The following is a 20,115-nucleotide window of genomic DNA, read 5'->3' on the forward strand; positions in this document are numbered from 1 at the left end:
TAGTGGGGTTATTCAGCTACATTTTCCTCTCAATTCCAGTGTTTCTGAAAATTGACAGAAAAGCTATTTATCAGGATCATATGCCTACTGCAGCAGGGCCATCACATCACCACAACCCTGATTAGACCAAAACTGGGCTAATGTAGCTTTTTCTAAACAGTCAATTAATAGAACTGCTGTTTGCATGACTGAAATCAGCTGTCTTTATGCCCTTTCTTCCAATAAAACAACTATAAGATACTTAAGTGCAGAGTTGCTTGCTCCCTCTTACTGCCTTATATCAATAATAAGCTACCAGGTTCTCCCACTCTCTTTCCCCTTTTTCTTAATTTTTGAGTCCCGTTATGCACAGGTTGCAAGGCTTATTTCAGTTCTTTAGCGGCTGCGTTAGTGAAACACACAGCAGATGTCAGTGCATTACAAAACTTGGTTTGAGCATAATAAAAGAAGTTACATATGAGAAAGTTAAACCAGAAAGCAAAAATGCAGGGCACTGCAGAGCTCTGAAGCTATCGAGGAGGTCACCCCTCTGTGTCTGACACTATCTCATTAACCACTAACACTGGGAGCATTACTGCAATTTTACAGCTTCCCCTGTTGAACCCTTCTAAAGTTTTTAAACCTCTTACCCGCTCAGACCATTTGGGAACTGCAGCACATGCTTCCCAGCTGGTATGGAAAGCGATGCCTGGGTATTTTTTCCCCTTTTGCACAATTCAGACTGTAGAAGTGCAGTAGAGAGCAGAGCAAACTGAAAGCATCGCTGCCGCTCACTTCATTCTGTAACTAGAGATTCTGTCCCTGCTTTAGAAAAGCCAGCCTAAGCAAAATATTTCCCCGGCCTGGGTGTCACGGCTGAAACAGAGGTGGGTCATTTAGAGTCAAGCTACACATACCCTAAACCAGACCTGCTTCTCCCAATTTCGTTGAAGTCGCAGCAATCCAGGGACAAAAGAGAGATCCAATTAAAGGCCTCCTTTGTTTCCCCCAGAACAGAAAGTGTCCTGAAAAAATAAACAGCCGCTCTTTCCCCAGCCCCGGGAGCTGGGCAGATAAAGCGGTGTGAGTGCATAGGGACTCCTGGGCGACAAAGCACATTCTCAGGAAGCCGCGGACACACACCTCAGTCCGGGGAGCTTCCTCACTTTGTACACCCAGCCCCACCGCCTGACACAGATCATTGTCTGGCAGGGGAAAGCCTCAGCTCCAGGGAGCAGCTCACATCCAACTGCCTCGCAGGAAACTGCAGAGGATTTGTCTTTTTTGTCTTTCTTGGAGAAGAAAGGAGAATATGGTTATCTTTCTTATCTCAGAAAGGAAACCTATGGGAAATGCTATGCCCTATTCTCCATCATTCTCCTGTCATATAATTATAATGCATTACACACAGCAAAATCTTACCAAAAATCCATAGGGTTATAACGAGAAGACGATTCCTTACTAGAAGATGCTTTCCTTTTCTTTCCAAATTCTACATGTCTCACCTGAGTAGCCACTGGTATAAAATCAGAAGATGAGCTAAAGGTTTGTGTCTGGAAAGCACAACATACCCTGAGCGTTCCGTGGCATTCAGAGAATAATTGTTACACAAGGCAATTTTTTTTCTCCCCAAATATCAAACTTAGGCCAGATTTTTTTTTTCAGACTTCAAAGAAAGAACACAGTAGGGCCTTTCCACTGCCAAATTGCTAAGTGGAATAAAAAGTTGTGATTTTGCCATTAAATACTTGGTATAAATTCAACTTTTTTTTTTTTTTTTTTTTTTTTTTTAAAAAACAGTGATGCTATTACATTCTATACTGGAAAAACGATAAATTAGAATTTCAAAGACTCTAAGTGGTCACCGGAGAAGAAGCCATACACAACACTGTGCACCACGATGCACAGCTTGCAGTGTTTATGACTGCAAACCCACTAGCTTATGTTCTATATATTACTAAGGTCAGTACAGATTATACCAAAGAAGCACGTAACGCTAATGGTCAGTATGCGCCTTACATTCTGCCAACAGAATTTTCCCTTGAAGATTTACTACAAAGCTCACAGTATTTCTCTAAATTCCACTGCGTTAGATTATAAAAAAGACTCAGAAATAGCTGGGAAGGCTGACATGAACAACATTGCTAATTAACTTTAATTTTCTTAGTGAAATGCTCGATGAAAATCTGATGAAGACGATATTGAGACTATATAAGAGGATGGTAACAAACCCAGCTCTCTAACAATGCAGTCACAGCAGGAAGTTTAAAGAGCTCTGGACTGGATTTTAAAGAGTTGAGTGCACACAGATAGGCACGAACACGTGTTTTAACGAGTGATCAGCACTCAGTACCATCGTGACTCTAACAAACAGATCTTTTATTTTTTTAAAAAAATATATATATCTAAACTGCCGATCTCTTTTCAAATTTAGCTACTTGTTACCAAACCTAGACGGGAACCACAGACCTTTGAAAGAAAGTATGGCCCATACTAGTTTCCATTTCTGCAGGTTGTGCTCCTCAGGATTACCTACAGAGACAGACTCTGGAAATTGTACTGAATTAATGTTTAAAGTGGATAAATTAATTTGTCTCAGTCCCCAACTTATTTACAATCAAGAGGCTTTCAAGTTAATTAAATTAAAGGCAGTTCAGAACACTCAAAGTTTAAAAAGAATTACTACATAGCATTTAAATGTGGTTAAAGTAATTTGTTTAAATTCACATCTTCACTTTTTTTTTTTTTTAAGCCTTCCTATATAAAAGGGTACTAAGGCAACACAGAAAAATGAGTTTGAATAAGCAAACTTGTCATTTTTAAAGTAAGCAAAGAAAATGTTTAATGCCAGCAAATGTTTCCAGATCGTTTAATGATGGGTCTATAAGCAGGCTTTGAAAATGTGCTGGTTTTTTAAGCGAATGTCGCTACAACAGCAAGAAACTTGTCAAATCAGAATACTACCCCTGCAGGACTTTGACCCCCAGTGTAACACATACATGTGCCTGAAGGTGTTTGCAGGTATTCCAGGCTTGGAAGCAGTTTAAGTAAAACAGCGTTATCACTCAAAGAATAGGATAAAGATAACGAGAATAAAGTAAGTCTCTGGGCCCTGCCAAGCCACCACGGGAGAGCTGGGTGTGCTGGAGGGAGGCACCAGCCTGGGCAGAAAGCAGAGGGGAGCAGGGGCTTGGCTGTTCCCATGGCGAGGTGAGGCGGAGGAGGGCTGGGGTCCTGCTGCCCATCCCTGAGCTGCCCACCCTGCAGCAGGTCTGACTGCAAGAGTCAGGTGCAAATGTGTGTGTTTCTACCTGGTGATAGCTACATGTACATCCTCCACCTGTCTGTCTGGAACCAGTTTTGTAGGAAAACAGGCCTATTGGTACTGTTTCTGAAGTGTGCTAAATTCACTACTACTGGTGCTTTTTTTGTTGTTGTGGTTGGAGTTTTTATTTACTACAAAAATACATCTTTCATTGTTTCTCTTTTCTCAAGTTGTTGCTTAAAAATAAATGGCTTGTGTTCTTTAGGGTCTATTACTTGTCAGCTAGCCTCAAGTTTAGGTGGTTTGTAACACCTCACATTAACAGGAACCCCGCCAGCTATTATTGTGAAATATTGCAAGCCTAAAAGCTTAAATAAGATATACAGGAGATAAATTATTTATTCAGACTTCAGTATTTATCATACTTGCTTGCATTAACAACAGCAAACTGCAAAAGCAGACGGCACACAACCGGTGCGACAGGCAGCAAGAGCTTTGCAGAACACGGTCTGTAGAAGGTTTCTCTGAAACGTGACTGTGATGCTGCTGCAGTCCTCACGGCCTCTTCAGACTCAAACCTAATCACAGTAAATGTGTATCATACCTGTAGAGGAGGCCTCAGAAGACACCTGTCTTAACTTTCATGTTCCTTTTGTGTGGAACACTTACCCATTTCTGAATCATAACAAATGACACCTGGAGAACACAATAATCTAGATATTGCTCCCTAACGCAGCTTATTTCCCCACTTACAGAATGAAGATGTGGTGCCCTTTGCTTGTTGCTACTGCTGCCCAAAGTGCTGTGGGAACACTCTTACTGCATTTCCTCCATAAGGACCTGGCCATAAGGTGACCAAGAATAAGATTAGCCCTCTATTCACACAGAGAAATAACTCCTAAACAAGATGCACATTTTGTTTGAGAGATTCTAACTTTACTCTTTATTGCTTTACAATAGCTAAAAACAAACAAGCAAACAAAAATCCAGATTTACATACTCCAGAAACCACCACAGAGAAAAGCAGCCAGCCTATTGCTGATACTCCATTGCATTCCCCTTCTTTCACAGGACAACTTAACCACTTAAAGCACAGAGTAATTCAGTGCACTGAAAAAGAAGAACCTCCACACTACTGTTAGATTTCATCTACATATTAGGTTTCATCTGCCTATTTCTCATTTAAGAACAGGGCTACATACAGATACCACAGCTCTAGAGTAAATAATTGCAATAGAAAATGTTTGACCTTCACTTATCATTTACAAGAAAAATAGTTACTACACAGTTTAGTATGTGAAGGAAGGACTTGATACGCAGAAAGGCACTCTTTAACTGGCCATGTTTTCTAGACTACAGGTTTGTTTGTTTTAAAAAAGAACATAAGTAGAACTGGAAGCCAGAAGAGAAAGTGTACTGAGCTTTCTGGATATTCAGTAGCCTATAGAAAGAGTTCACTGGAGCCTTTAAAGCAATATTACGACAAACTAAAACAAAACAAGAGCATCTATAGGTTAAGCAGCAATATAACATTCATTTTATTTCAGATAAATTTAACCTGATCAAAAAGCTCTTTAAAATGCAACAGAAATTGTTATGGAAATTTTGTTTGTTGCTTATATTATAATGAAAATAGTATTTGCTGCCTTTCAGTGTTGTATACATTCCAGGATCATAATGCAGCGAACAGAATATGGAAAACAGAAGCACCGAGTTTCTTTGCTGTCAAAACTGAACTCCTACTCAAAGCAGAGACTTCATTACGCAGCTATTTGCAGTGGGTGTCAAGCTGCTTGAATGGAAGCAAGTAAATGCTCGTATTTATGTTGCACTCATGTAGCAGCACAAAACAGCACAAGAGGGGAAGGGGCTGGAGACACACTTGTAACTCCAAAGCCCTCACACCTATCCGAGTTTGAGGTTAAATGCTGCAAAATCTAATTTTGAAAGTGGATTGTGAGCTTTTCGAAAGCACACGGCTCTTGCCCAGACATGCACGCAGGCAGCACTGGGACCAGAATCAGGCAGCGCTGATGACTTCAGACATATCGCTCCTTGTGTGAACTGCAGTTGTTTTTTAAGGATTGAAATAATTCAAGATGTGTATAGTTCCTGATCGTGTAGGTTTTCAGATCGAGATAGAAATTAAAGAACGAGCTTCTTTTCATCACACACAGCTTCTCCAGGTCCCTCACTCACTGATGAATCAAGCTGGGACCATAGCTCACTTTCTTGTGCTTTAAACTCCCCCAACAGATTACTTGGTACCTCTGGCTTTTGTACAAGGCTCTAAGAGAATTTTCTCTTTCCACTAAGAAAGAGAAATCTCAGTTTTGCTGAAGCAAACGTAAATTTGCTATTGACTTTACAAGGTCCGGGTTTACACACGTCTTAACAACAACCAAACTAAAGCTACAAGAAATTACTATTTCTACAAAAATCAAAGCTCAGAATAATTCATTGAAGTGCAGTAGTTTCACGTAGTTAAGAGCACAATCAGATGCTTACAGGGATGTATGACAACTATTACAAAAAGGCTGTATTTTTTTTTTTTTTAAATAAATATCAGTGCCACAAAATTGTTCCCTTCTCAAGAGGGTCTTTTAAAAAAACATAGCATTTTGCTCCAAAATAACTTAAAGTAATTAAATGTATGCATGGTATATCAGTAAGACATATAAAAAACACAATTACCAGATATTTCCCATTGAAAAAAATCAAATAAATAACACCAGATGTAGAAGCATCTAACATTCATATACACATAAGAAAGTTATTCAGCATCGGTTTCCCTGAGTATATTATTGTCAGAGGGAGAAATGCATCACTTAATTCTCCACTTCTCAAGTAAAAAGTTTACCCTCTACATAGTTTTTAAAAAGCCACACAAAAGGGGCTGTCAAAGCAACCAGAGAGGAACTGCCTGTTGATAATACTCATTGAAGTAAGACAGTGTATTGCTGTAACTCCACAAAACTTTGAATCTGTGCATGGTTTTGGATTTCCTCACACACTGTCTCCAGCTGCCTTCTCCTGCTCTGATGTTTCCTAAAGTGACACAATTATCATCAGCCAACTAGTGCTAGAATAAAAAAAGGGCTTCTGCCAGACAAAACTCCTTAAACAATTCAGTTCAGGTCCTTAAAGATATGAATCGGGGTTTACAACCTATTGTAAAGATTCATGCATCAAATACATTCAAATTTGTGAGACAAAAAGAGTGGAAAATGAATTAAAATTATTTACCACTGAATATAGCGAGGTTTGTGAAAATATTGGCAGTAGAAGCATATAATAGAGATCCTTATCGCAGCAGTTCAGTCAGTCACAGGTGCTTCCCCATATTACTAGATTATCCTTATCCAGAATAAATATTTAATGTTAGTATTAACAAAGAAAATCTGTAGCTTCAACAATCTCTGTGTATTTAAAGCTCAGTGATGATTATCCACTTTAAAATCAATTGAACAGTAAGTATTAAACAATTTTACACAAAACAGGTTTTCAAATTGTAAAGAAAAAGCTTCCAGTCCCCAGAGGCGCCTCTTCATGAGCCAAGACTCAAGGCAGTTCTCCCTGCTGGGATGCAACCCATTCAGAGCAACACTCTGCAGCTGGGATGTGAGGCATCCACCCACTGCACTGGAGGACAGGATTCCTGACAGCCGTTTGTCGCTTGTACCTCTCAGGAGGCCACACTTCAACCCACAGACTTTTCTCCTGCTTTGTAAATCCCCTCCGCTTAGCAGCTCAGCACAAATTTACCTCTGGTGTAAATAGCAGAGGCAAGCCAAGGTGGGATGATTTTAGAGGAATCATGTGAGTGTACTAGTAGTGACTTAATACTTGTTGACTTGTGTGTTAAGGTCTGATCCTGCCAGAGTGGGAGTTGGGAAGGCTCAGAAGGTGATCCCAAAGCCTAAAGAAAAGCCTAAAGCCCACATTTGTGATATAGAAACTACTGGGGAAGGATTCTCACAGTATTGCCTTTCCCTCCACCACTGAACACAGCTACATGGCCCTCCTTTCCTGGGGGACTTTGCCCCTCTTCAGCCTCTCCTACCTTCTTTTCTTATGAATTACCAAGCCTGCAAGTTCTACTGACCTCTTCCCCCTTATTCACTCTTCTTTTTGTGTTATTCTTTCTCAAAATTTTATTAGTGTTTTGGGGAAGATGAAAATCATCCCTCTCACTAGAATAACTTTGTTAGGGAACTTAGGGAGGTAGAAGATGTCAGACCATGAACTCATAAGCCACATGTGGTACCCTGGGGTCTCCCAGTGTGCATTTGCTCCACCCCTGTTACATCTCTACAATCACTCTTTCAACTTTCCTTTTCCCCCACTTTCTTCTCCCACTGTTTCTTTTCTCCTAATAATTCCCATCCCCCCTTTTTTTTTTTTCTTCTAACCAAGCAACTTCTCTCCCTCCAAATAGTCTATTTCTGGGAAAACATATGAGAAGTAACTTTCTTTTTGCCTTTCCTTTTTCAAAGCTGAAGGACGTCTACCTGAATTTTGTTACCTTATGGCATTTTCTTCCTTTTATTTTTTCTGTTTTGGGAGAAAAAGAGATGAAAATTTCTCATGCCTTTCACACTATTTTGACATGGAATTTCAGAAAATCAAGGTAAAAATTAGAGACCCTAAAGAAAATGAAGCATATTTTAAAAGAATACCATTCTTTTTAAGTGTTTTCTGTTGAGTAGCATGGATTAATCTACCAGGGGAGAAAAGAGTGACTGAGAGTCTGATGAAGCAGTATGGGCAGGAGGATGAAGATGGTAGGGTAGGAAACCTTCGTGAGCAAACCCTGCACCCTTGTGTCCTCCTGTTGAATACTGTTCAAGAGCTGGGGCCGCTCTAGATGAGCATACGCCATGACATCAGGCACGAAACAAAAGCAGAACACTGCATCAGATCCTCCTTCTGTAGGCTCTTTTAGCAGCAACAGTTTCATTTTAATATAATCACTTCATCTTGTGGTTTTAAATCCAGGCCTGCCTCCAAATAGCTAAAGTCTTTATCAGAGATAATTGCTTTTGGCTAGAAACAGTTGGTAAAGATGACTGATAATGGCTGTGTAGACACTGTTTAAATGATTATTCCTATTTAACAAACACCAATACACCCTCCATATCACTTCTTGCCTACACATTTGCACAGTTTCTAGGCATTACTTTTCCACAGCGCACCCCTGGGATGCACAGGGGGTGTAGCTCACCCTCTGCTACAACACAGCCTGCACAGAAGAGGCAAAGCTGAAGGGGCTGGCCAGTGCTACTGACCCGGCTCTGTGGCTCAGTCCTCTGACCAATTCTGTCCAGCTGCTGCTTCCTGCTCTGTCCTTCACACATCTGCACCCACCTACAGCCTCTCAGATTAAGTTGAGGCACCTGGGACTACCCTTGGCTGTGGGTGATGAGCATCTGGGAGACCCCTGCTGCAGGTGTGAGGCTCCCCCTTATTATCCCCAAACAAACAGGGCTGGACCCCACCTGCAGCACCAGCCTAATGGCCTGTGCCCTGCTGGGGCTGCGGTGGCTCTTGTGGCTCTCAAGGCAAGGGAAGCAGGTCACCCATGTGTCACATGATGGACACCTAACACTAAGGGTCCCCAGGGAGACCAGGCTATCTGTCCGCTTTGCTGCCCTGCAGGGACCTTAGGGACCAGCCCTCCCTCACTGGGTCAGAGGAGTGGACGGAGCCAGGCGAATTGCTTCCATACGCAGCCCAGGCAACCTCAGCCAGCCAAATCTGCTATTCTTAATTGGAATTATTTACAAATGCACTGGATTTCTTTTTCTCTTGTTTTAGTTAGTTCCAGGAGCTATGGCCTAGATTCAGAAAAATAAAAAGCTGGGGGCTTTCTAGTTGGCTGGATCTTTTTTCTTTGGATAAGACAAACAGAGAGATTAAAAGCATCACCAAGCTTTCTATATACACATGGGAAGAGTAATCTTTAGTAACACAATTGGTGAAATTGCCTGGTAGAATCAAAACTGTTTATACAAGCAATAGTTAGAGGACTTGCACGATACTATATAGGTGGAATACATGGTGCTAAAGTCAGTCTCTTATTCAGTAAGCATAGCATTATATACTTTACTTATGCTACTTAAGATCAAAAGTCTACTTTGTTTTCATGTATGGATAATCGTGTTGTATTAAAAAATAAAAGTATAAGGGAATAAAAGTACTTCTCTGTACTGCCTTGCTATACCTGCGTTGTAGGGCACAATAAGAGCCTCTTTTCAAAGTCTTGCACAAGTAACAATGTAAAGCTGGGCTTTATTTGTGCTGAGGAATGCAGCATTAAAACCAGGCTTCTCTGTGGGACATCTCTGGGGGACCCAGAGGAAGCCTCGTGCAAAGTGCTTCCTGCATTTTGCTGCTTCTCCTGGGAGGGGATTAAGATTAGGGACCTAATTCCACTGAATATCCTCAGTTTTTTTAGCTGCCCGCAGAAATGGCTTCCTGCAAAGAACCTCATCTAATTAACTTAAACTTATGACTGACTTAAGCATGTTATGAAATACAGATATGATGGCATGTTTTCCTACTGCATAGCTGAACTGTCCTTCCCCACAGTGCCATCAGGATGGCACTGTGAGCAATATGTTTAATATAGGCATGCTGCCAGCAAATATAGATGTTTCCTGGCCTTTCATGGGTCCCTCATACTATCTTGCCTAAAAGACTGAACATACTCCACAGTTCTAATAATAAACATTGTAACCTTGCAAATAGTGACACTTGGAGTTTTCTTTAATATTTATATTTTTTGACCCCAAAAGGGAAAAGAATTTACCATACATAGACTGGAAAAACACTGTGCTAATTTCACTTAAAGGCGTTCAAACCAAAGAGCCTGCCATTAATAACAGTGTGCTAAAAAATATTCCTGAACACAACATGCGTTACTATATTTTAGTACATGCTGGTACCTAGCTCTAAATGTCAGTGTTTTCACAGTGTAATTCATGTCAGCTCCCAGCTCTAATGACATCAGAGGATGAGTTCAAAGGAACACAGTTTTCTGCTTTATAAAAACACTTTAGAGATAAAAGCCAGTTTCAACCAAGAAAAAATAATGAAACTATTAAGCACTGCATTAGCCAAACAATTATACGAAAAGCAAATGTCAGTCAAAAGAAGACAGCAGTATTTTATAGTGAAACCATATTAGTATAAGTGATCAATTGCCCTTGCTTAATGCATTACACAATGCTCAGTGTGTTTTCTACTAAATCATGCAGCTGAGGAGATGGTAAAAATCGTATCAGCTACTGAAGAGAGAAGATTGCAACAGAACTATACTCCTTTGCATCACTGGACAGTGTTTGATACAGTAATGAATCTACCAATAAAACAACGTTTCTGTCTTTGAGAGTATGCAGAAAAGAGAAGAGAAAGTGACAGAGTATTATTTTATATATTTATAACTAAAATAAATAAATATCAATCACATGGCTTTAAGCATTTAGTTTTCTGTAGATCTTTCAAAACTTTTTTGACCCAGCACTCAGTGCTCTGGAGCTTATCAATGACACCGGGGGTCAAAAGTGTTAGTGCGACTAAAATTACTTGGACAAAGCCAGAACCAGGTCAGATCGCCATGGGATAGTCCCATAAGGCCTCCTGTAGGCTGCTGCCACCAAGGAGTTCTAAGGAAAAGAAAGGAAAGACCATGAATCAAACATCCCAGAAAATTCACAAGCAAATGTGTTATTAATCAAGGAAAATAAAAACAAAGTTTATTAAAATGCCTTGTAATAGTACATTTCAAAACAACACAAAGACATCTTATGTGATGACCATTTTATCACTGAGCCTCATTCCAATTGAGTTACATTCTTCAAACCCAAAGAGCCACAAGTGTGCCAGAAAGGAAAATAAACACTGGAACGATGTGTGCAGTCACACATCTAATTTGACGCTTGATCTCACAATTTAAATAGACGCTTTCCACCCAAAATAAATGCAGAAGTCTGTACCAATGGCACTTCTGCAAACTGAAGCTAATGGTTGGACTGGTACAATTTACGCACTTCTTTCCATACCTAGCTGAGAGGTTCAAATTAGGACCCAAATGAAGTCAGAGAATAAGAAAACAAAGCAGACATGATCTACGTTCCATACGATTTGCAACACCGTACTAAAATATTTTAAAAATCACTATAACTTTCTGATTTATTGCATAAATATTTATTAACAGAACACATCCTCATACAGTGTAAACTGCCTCAAATTCATTGGTTGCAGTGAATCAAAAATCAAGGAAGTTACAATTATCTACATCAACAATGCATTTGCCCCAGCATGTTAACACAGAAATTTTGAATTGAATTCTCTGCCGCTCTGACTCCGGGGAATTGATGGAACAGTGACAGTGCATGATTTAGTCTTTTATGCTCTAAACTGACATGAAAAGATGGATCCTGTTTCTCCACTCCCACAAGCTCTTGTTTACCTGAATATTGTCTGTGAAGTGACTCCTGGGAGCAGGTTTGAACTGTTAGGCCCACTTTTGTGCTAACGAGGCTAATACAGAGTGATATTTGAACGGTATCAAGTTTTTAAGCTAAAGATGGAGGTCAAAGTAACAATTTTATCAGTTACAGTTTGGAGCCCCTCACTTGATCACAACAATACCCTGTTCATAATACAATTATTGTAATCATATTTCCAGTATTGCTTGCCTTCAGTGGAAACAGATTGCATTAAACTCAAAAGCCATCTGAAATGGTATGCACATTTCAAAGTCAAATAAAGGTTATAGAACAGGACCTTTGAATTCACGTTCAGCGTATAATCTGTACTTGATCACTAGATATATTTTTGACGCTTTCTTGAACTCAGCGATTTGTGCTAGAAACAGGCGTTATATAAGGAGAGATAGTAGTTAAAGGTAATAAGCAGCTCACTGATGGTACAGAATTCAGCAAGGCTATGGGTAGAGCTGGGGACTCCACATCAAGCCTGTGCTGGTATGATTTATTAATGCATACAATTTATTTGCTTGAAATCTGTATCAGAGAGTGACTTACGTCCCTGTTGCTGCAGCAGAGATCTTTAAAAATCCCCACAGCTTGTCAGGTGTTGTAAGTCAGTGCATCTTTGCTGCAGTGCCCACTCCTGCCAGGATAGAGCCAGGATAGAGCTTATTTTGACTTGTAGCTTCTGTTCAAATCTCTGTTTTATGAATAACTAGTTATGAAAGCAACTGAAAAAATCTTATTGGTTTATTGTTTCCATCCTTGCTTTCTGAAGAACCTAAGCTGTTAGTCTGTGCAATTATTAATGATCTCCAGTCACTAGCAAATAATCATATTAGAATTAATTGCCTCCAGTCTTATAAATCCTGAAGTCACATTATGTAAAAACGAAGCTATCACATTACCAGGAAATGCAATACACAGAAAATGCGTCTTAATTATTTGAACAGCAACTAGATGAAGATTTATCGCTTCAGTAGCTGCAGAGATCAATCACTGGAACAAAATCAGTTTTGTTCGCTGACTAAACCAAAAGTTTATAAATAGATTTTTCACCTTTTTTCATCTCTCAGAAAAGATTTTCTGGTTTCAGAATGTGTTGGTTTGTAGTGGTTTTTTGTTGTTTTAGCTGGGTTAAATACATCCTATTGCCTCACCCAAAGTGAAACTTCAATTAAATTCTGTAGTTTTTGCCTGTCTAGAAAACTAGTTACGTTAAAATTTTGGATTTCAAAATAAAAATGTCTTTGCAAATAAGAAACGTAAACTTTATTTAAATATTGCAAGATTTTTTTTTTTTTTTGAAACATCTATTTTATTATTCATTAGAAGCCTTAAATTTAGTAAAGGATTTTGGAACTTACAGTTTTGGTGAATAGTAACAGCAAGAAGAGAGTCACACAACTCTAGTTATAACACTGTCCATAATCAGGGAAGAAATCACAAACATCTCTAGAAGTGCAGAAAAAGCACTAAGGATGAAGCAAGATAGAATACTGAGTTTACATGGGGAACAATTTCATTTATTAGAAGTTTTGTTGTTGTTTTGGTTTATTAGGTTTTCGTTCTTGTGAGTGAAAATTAGCCACATTAGAAAGACCTGAGCCTAATGAGAGGTGCAGTAAAATGGTAGACTCGAGTAACAGGGAGGCTAACAGTTGCGTACAAGCGGCACACATATATTCAGGTTTGTCATGCACACCTTTACAGTTCCAATAGATGTGTGACACAAGTAAGTTCCATGAGCTTTAAGTGATCACCCTACAATATATAAAAATTAACATATAGCCTGACTTCCTAAGTAACACAGGCCAAAATAACTTCACCCGCTATTTTCCGCTCTCCGTTAGTACAGACTGTCTTCACCTTGGAAAACATCACTAACGCGAATACACAGAAGAACGAGCAGAATGCCGTTTCCAGCACGACGTCTCTGCCAGAGTGTGCTGGCTCCTGCCGAAGCCAATCCAGCCCTTGTGCGTGCAGAGGGCAGATCCCAGCTCTCACTGGCTATAAGGAAACTTTGCAGAGTGTCACGTTACTTTTGACTCAAGAGTTTGGGGGTTATTTTCAGAAACTTCCAGCCTGTGGCAGTTCAGCATCAACTACCACAAGAAATCTGGCTCTGACGTTCTGCAGATCTGGTCTCAGAAACAAATGTGCGCTCTGAGCACGCTAGTGCGGAGCCCTCGGAGAGCTCGTGGCAGTTTGCAACAGCCTGATCACAGGAACGGGTCTTGGATTGCAGCTGCTTCAGGGCAAGAACCATGGCTCTGTCATTTACTTGTGAGGTACATAGCGCTCAACCTCTGGCAGGATGAAAACACCAGACAAGTTATTTGGAAGCGGGTTTAGCTAGTTTAAAAGAATTTCAGTGCTTCTTTCATGTCTCTGAGTTTGCAAGCTCACACCATCAAATCCTACTCCAGCAGGTAGAGTGACTGGAAAGGTAAAACACTGAGGACCTCCAGGAACCAAACGTTGCTGTGTACCTTTCAGAAACCCTGACTGGGACAGCCTAGGTGCAGCTTTTATCCTAGGACAAGCCCTAGGAGGGTGTCACTGTGAACAATCCCACTTCAGGGTTTCCCTCAGAAGCAATGCCATGGGCTGTGCGCTGCGCAGCGCCGGCTGGATTGGTGGGTCCCTACCGCAGGTAGCTGCTGGGTGTCAGTCGTTCCTGAAATCCAAGAGTACACTTGGAATTTTCCCAGCCACAGAGATCATGGCCAAGCTATCAAAATAGAAAGTGACGAGTTCCTAGATATTCTGGAATACCAACTTTTTTTTTTTTTTTTAATATCAGATGTAAATAGGACTTTCTTTTAAAATTTGCTTTTTGATTGCTGGTTTTACAATAATGAACATAAAATAAAGAGATTAAATAGTGTCTAAACTTAGTAAACTTTTTCCATAAGTGCAAAGATTAAAGCAGAAATGAGTGGTGGTCTGTACTGCAACCTGAACCGCACTAAACAAACCAAAATATTCACTTACTTGAACGTTTAATGAAGGTTAAATATAACCCTTAAAGCATGAAAGCAATGGTTTCAAAAGTTTCCAAGAGCCTCTTAACCCCCCCACTCCTCTTAGATTTTGGAGCAGTGATGAGTGATACTTCTTAGCTGCTCGAGCTGTTGCTGAATCTCTTACTAGATATTTAGGAGGGAGTTTTTCTGCAATTCTCCTACTTCACTAATGACTCTCAAGCTGGGGTTTCTGGTATGGACTGAGAGGAACATTCTCCCTGGAGCTTGTACAGGTGTCATTTGTATGAGCCTTCAGTGGTTTTATACAAATGATTGCCCCAGGATTCTTAACAAAACAAGCCAAATGGCCTCCTTCCTTTAATATGCTATTCAAGCAATAACCTTGCTCTAGCCTCAGGCTTGCAATGCAATAATTGCAACCAAAGTAGCACTTATCCACAGAGATGCAAGTTATGTATTTAAATATTATGGCACTATGTAAGCTAATTCTAATTCAGAGAATAAGTAATTGCAGTATCTGAAGAAAACATTAAAGAGATGTTAAGGACTTGTATCCACATCAAGGTTAATTAGAAAGTTAGATTGGCATATATTATGGCTAATAACATAAATGATATAATGGTGGATGAACAACTGTTCACATCAACTGTTGCAGCAATACAAGTAACAGGAAGAGTACCATACTGTGAAGGACAGTTACTGACAAATAAACCAGATAAAGCTGGCTAGTCTGCTGCAGAAAAAATTTGATTACTATGGGCAAAGCACATACCTCATTTTACCACTCAGACCTACTTGATGACACCTTTCTTCTCTCCCCTTGCAGTTGCACAATTTTTATTCCTCATGTAAAACTTCAGTAAGAAATAGTTGCCATTTAAAAACGAAACTACATTTCTGTGTATATGAGACATTTGGTAGTGAAATAATACATACTATCAAACAACAGTGATGAAATCAAGTTTTGCAACATAGGCTTGAGTCCGAGTCATAGAATCATAGAATAGTTTGGGTTGGAAAGGGCTTTTAAAGGTCATATAGTCCAACTGTGTTTGAGGTCTTCTCCCAGGATGAGGAGGCGCATTTATACCACCCCACAGCCAGGCTGGGCACAGGAGCCCTTAACTGGGGAAAGGGCACAGGGACACAATGACAGAGACGGGCAACCAGCTGGCAGGGCTGTGCCAAGGGGCCTGAGGGGAAAGTTGTGGCTACGTCAACATTCCTGAAAGAACTTCCCATCCATTGTGTACTTGTGCAGGGTAAATAGCAGCAAAATTATAGCAATAAGGAACCTGCTCGAAGTTACAAGTGTTTTTTTACACAACACTTCCCAGGTGAGGTAAGCTTCCCTCTGTGTGCTCACAGAAAGCAGTTCCGCATGCATGGAAAGTAAATCTTAACTGGCCTCAGTTACAGAAACAAGAGCTTGCACCACCTGCCTACAGTCTGTCCAGCAGTTTCTGGCTTAACCACGTAACTACTATTTCCTGATTTTAACCATTGCTACAGTCTTACCAATGACAGCAGCTGTTTCAATCTTTTTTATTCAAAGTTAACAAACCCCTTTAGAAAAACAGCAACTGATTTGTATTAAGATCAAGTCTTTTGGAACACTTTAGTGAGACATCAAAGCCATCTTTTCCCTAACGAAGACAAGATCCGTGTATCTAGCTCCAAGCACAGCAGTCTCTTGAGCTTGACTGGGGACAGTAGGCACCAAATACAAACAAGAAGCATCAGAGGTGTTTCTAGTTAGAAAGAGGCTTTTGCAGCCAACTTGCCTTGCTAATTAGAAGCAGGGTGTTGCCTTCCCCAAGCACACAGAAAGAAGGTGCTTGAGGCTGGTTGGAGAAGCATTCACAAGCAAAGCCACAAACAGCAGTGAGAAAAAAAAAATATTTGAAGTTACAGGGAAAATGGGCCCTTAAGAACTGAAGGAAAGAAAACAGTAAGCAGTCAGTAAAAATGATGCTGGACACAAACAGTAGAAATTACTTTATAATTTCCAGGGCATGTTTCTCTCCCCACTTCCAGCCCCCAAGGGCACTAACAGACTTCGATAGAAGCTGGTTCCCAAATGCTTTGAGCCTGCCACATTCATTTTATTAAAACTACCTGTAACTGTGCTGAAGCCTGAAAGTCTGTCCTGTGCTCCCTTGTCTCTGGTCCTGCAGCATCCACTGCCAGAAAGTACTGTACAGAAAGCACTTCATGTAAGAGCTGAACTGCAAAGCGCATCCATGTTCTGTGGTGATGCACCAGGGGGAACTTCACTGCCACAGAACAGTGGGTTTAAAGCAATGATAGTGTTAAATTTCAGCGGTACAGAATTGTGAACTTGCATCAAGTCAGTCCTTCCAATTATCCTATACTTGGTTGGTATTCAACTTGATTTCTACTTGTAGAGCTCTCTCCTTCCTACTCCCTAACACACACACCCCCATTCTTAAATGATTATTAAGAACCAGAAGTTGATGGGAACATCAGAGGAAAACACAACAGCAACAAAATCAATGTACAAATCTGTTCTATTTGCCTAAACACTCTGCATTTTTTGCACTGTGCTATTTGCCAGGAAGCAGAGGTAATTTGTTAAGGTCTTATTTTACTGTTACCTCTCAGATAAGAAAAAAAAAAAAAGAATATCCAATATGGGTGATATGTGTGGGGTCCTCGTCCTATTTGTTTTTGGTGGCCAACCTTTTTACCTTAGGAAGGTTAGAGAAATAATTATTGAACCCTCTTTGGGTAACAGCCAGAAGTTGTTTTCCTTAAGCTGCTCCGGATTGTTCCAAGGCAAGGTTGAAACTATAGGCTTTCACATGGCATTTGAAAAGTAGGTGGTGAGTCAGAAAGGCAGCAAGACACAGGAAGGCTGCTCCAGGTGGCAGAAGCAACAGGGTCAGAGAGAAGGCCACATCTAGCTGAACAGAGGAGGGCAAAGAGAGGAGATTATTTAGCAAAGCTGGACTTAGCCCAAGAAATCCTGGGGAGAGGCCTACAAACAACAAGGGCAGTTTTGAATTGCATCAGAGAATAATGGAGCTATTTGAAGTTGGGGGCTTTGAGTATGTGCTTCTTTATCTCAAAGACCCTGGGTGGGAAAATTGCACCAGCACTGGGACTGGAGAGGAAGAAGCACCACGAACCTGAAACATGCAACAAGCCATCAGCAAAACTGCAGATCTTGGCGATGCAAGGGACAAACATGCTTTAGGCATCTGATGCTGAACACCAATTGCCTTGGCTCTCAGCAGTCATAAAAAAGAGAAAAAAGGCAGCTCTTCCAGAAAGCTGTTGTAGCCAAACAGAAATTAAGTCTGAACACTCCAGATGCTTAATGCTTAAGTAGGTGGTCAGACTATCCTGCTCTGAAAAGGGAGATGGATGAGGAGGCCAGACAGCAGTAAAAGCCACAGAACAACAGAAGATACTCATTTGTTCATAAAAATAATTCCTTCTTTCAGATATTTCTTCTCAACTGTCATGCTGACAGCAGAGGTTCACTGTGCCAAGGAATGGCAGAGAAGGTGAGAAGGAGGGATTTCAATCAGTATTTCACAGCACAGTATCAGCCTAAAGAGATGTAATGAAATGACACAAATTGTTAGTCTATTAGCATCAAGAGGGACCCACTCAAAAAAGAGAATCAGCATCTAGGTGTGGAAAAGGAGAAACCAGCAAGTTGTACAGGCAGGGAAACAACTCGACACTGATTTGGATGGAGGGTTCAAACCTGCACAGACATCAAAGAGAACAATGGAGAAGAGAAAATGGAAGGAGGATGCCTGTTCCAAGAGAAGGTGGCATCTGGTGTGGCCAGACAGAAGCCCAACTATATGTACACAATGTACTTATGTATGTATTATATACCTTAGACTTCTGAATGGCCACATCTGCAGACATTGCTCTAAATGATGCATTTTTATATGTTGAGGTACTTCAGTGGTCTCAGAAAATTTGATATACAATAAGTAAAAGCAATGAGAAGAGACCCAAGGGCTTTGGGGATTTTTTTTTTTTTCAATATATGTTGTTAAAATCCATGTAATAATATCAAGAAACTCAAATGCTTATAAGTATAGAAAAACACAAAGCATTTTTCAGGTTGAGTACGATAGCAAGGACATTCTCAGAGTGTTTCATTTATATGATAATTTGATTATGTCCAAACAGAAGTAGATACCTGAGGAATTGCAGATATTCCACTAGCCTATAGGACTGACACTCCAGCATAGTTAATCTACATTTTAGAGATTTATCAAAAAATCAGATTTTCTTCCCTTGACAGACATTCAAGGTGCACTAGCAAGTATCTTTTCGAGTGTACAACCAGGGAGGGAAATTCAGTGCTTTTGTTATTCAACAGGATTAGCAGCCTAAATTCAGGCTGAAGTGATACAGAAAGGCATTAACCAGTTCTAAATGACTTAATTCCTCGAAGACAGTATTTTTTAATGTGCTGCTAATTAAAATATTTAAGAATTCACTGTAACAACATTTTGAAAACAAACCAGGAGAACAAATGTAAACAAAATATCGTTTTACAAACCAAACGGAATGACTTAAAATCCAATGTAATTCTATGTTCCAATAAAAATAAATATATATGCAGGTGTCAAGTTAAGATTGTCAAGCACACTACCAAGATACCATCTAAGAATGAACCAAGAAGTTAACATTAACCCCTCTTGTACTTGCTCTTTGGGACAAGCAATAGAATTTCCTGTGTAACATTTACCTCTGAAGCCCATGACACTGCTCAGGAACACACTAAATGGAGGAGTAGGAGAGTGACCAGAAAACACATTAGTGGAAGTTCACCAGAATATCTCTGCAGGGCTGCAGTGCACCACTACCAATATATTATGTTTTCAGGTTTTTACTAAACATTCCTAAAAGCTAGGAGATATTATTTGCAGTATTTTCCCCTATATTTTGTCACAAATCTCAGTATGGCAGATATAGATTTAAGGAACATGTTCTGTGTGACACGACAGCATCCAGCAGCCTCTCTCGGTCCTCTTAGTGACTAGCTTTTTTGGCAAAACGTTATTCATGCTCTTCCTCAATAGGATTATGTGCTTTACAAGTTACACTTCCCGCCCCCCCACCCTTAAGTTCAAACTTATTTTTCCATGTTCATTAGTTTCTTAGTCCTGAGAATGTTTTAAGTACTGCTTAACTGTTGTGTGGGCAGGATAACAGCAAAACATTGAGAAATAATCATTCAAGGTCAGCTGCGTGAAACAAACCTTGTGTCTCTGAACAGACTGATCCCTCCACCTGGAAATAGTTTCTTTATAGAACCTGGTATTTGCAGATTTCAGATCAGTGTCTCATCTTGCATTCAGCTCCTTCAACACAGCTAACTAGCTTG

At 40.1% G+C, this 20,115-nt stretch overlaps 1 long non-coding RNA gene across 1 annotated transcript in view; it reads left to right on the top strand.

Moving 5' to 3' along the window:
- LOC110360586 (uncharacterized) overlaps positions 1-20,115 on the top strand; it is a 41,006-nt gene that overhangs the window by 9,282 nt on the left and 11,609 nt on the right. Inside the window, exon 2 of the long non-coding RNA XR_002416553.2 lies at positions 4,000-4,095. This is a non-coding gene — a long non-coding RNA (uncharacterized LOC110360586). The remainder of the gene's footprint in view (positions 1-3,999; positions 4,096-20,115) is intronic.

The sequence above is a fragment of the Columba livia genome, chromosome 9 (genome assembly GCF_036013475.1).
Source record: "Columba livia isolate bColLiv1 breed racing homer chromosome 9, bColLiv1.pat.W.v2, whole genome shotgun sequence".
Taxonomy (NCBI): domain Eukaryota; kingdom Metazoa; phylum Chordata; class Aves; order Columbiformes; family Columbidae; genus Columba; species Columba livia.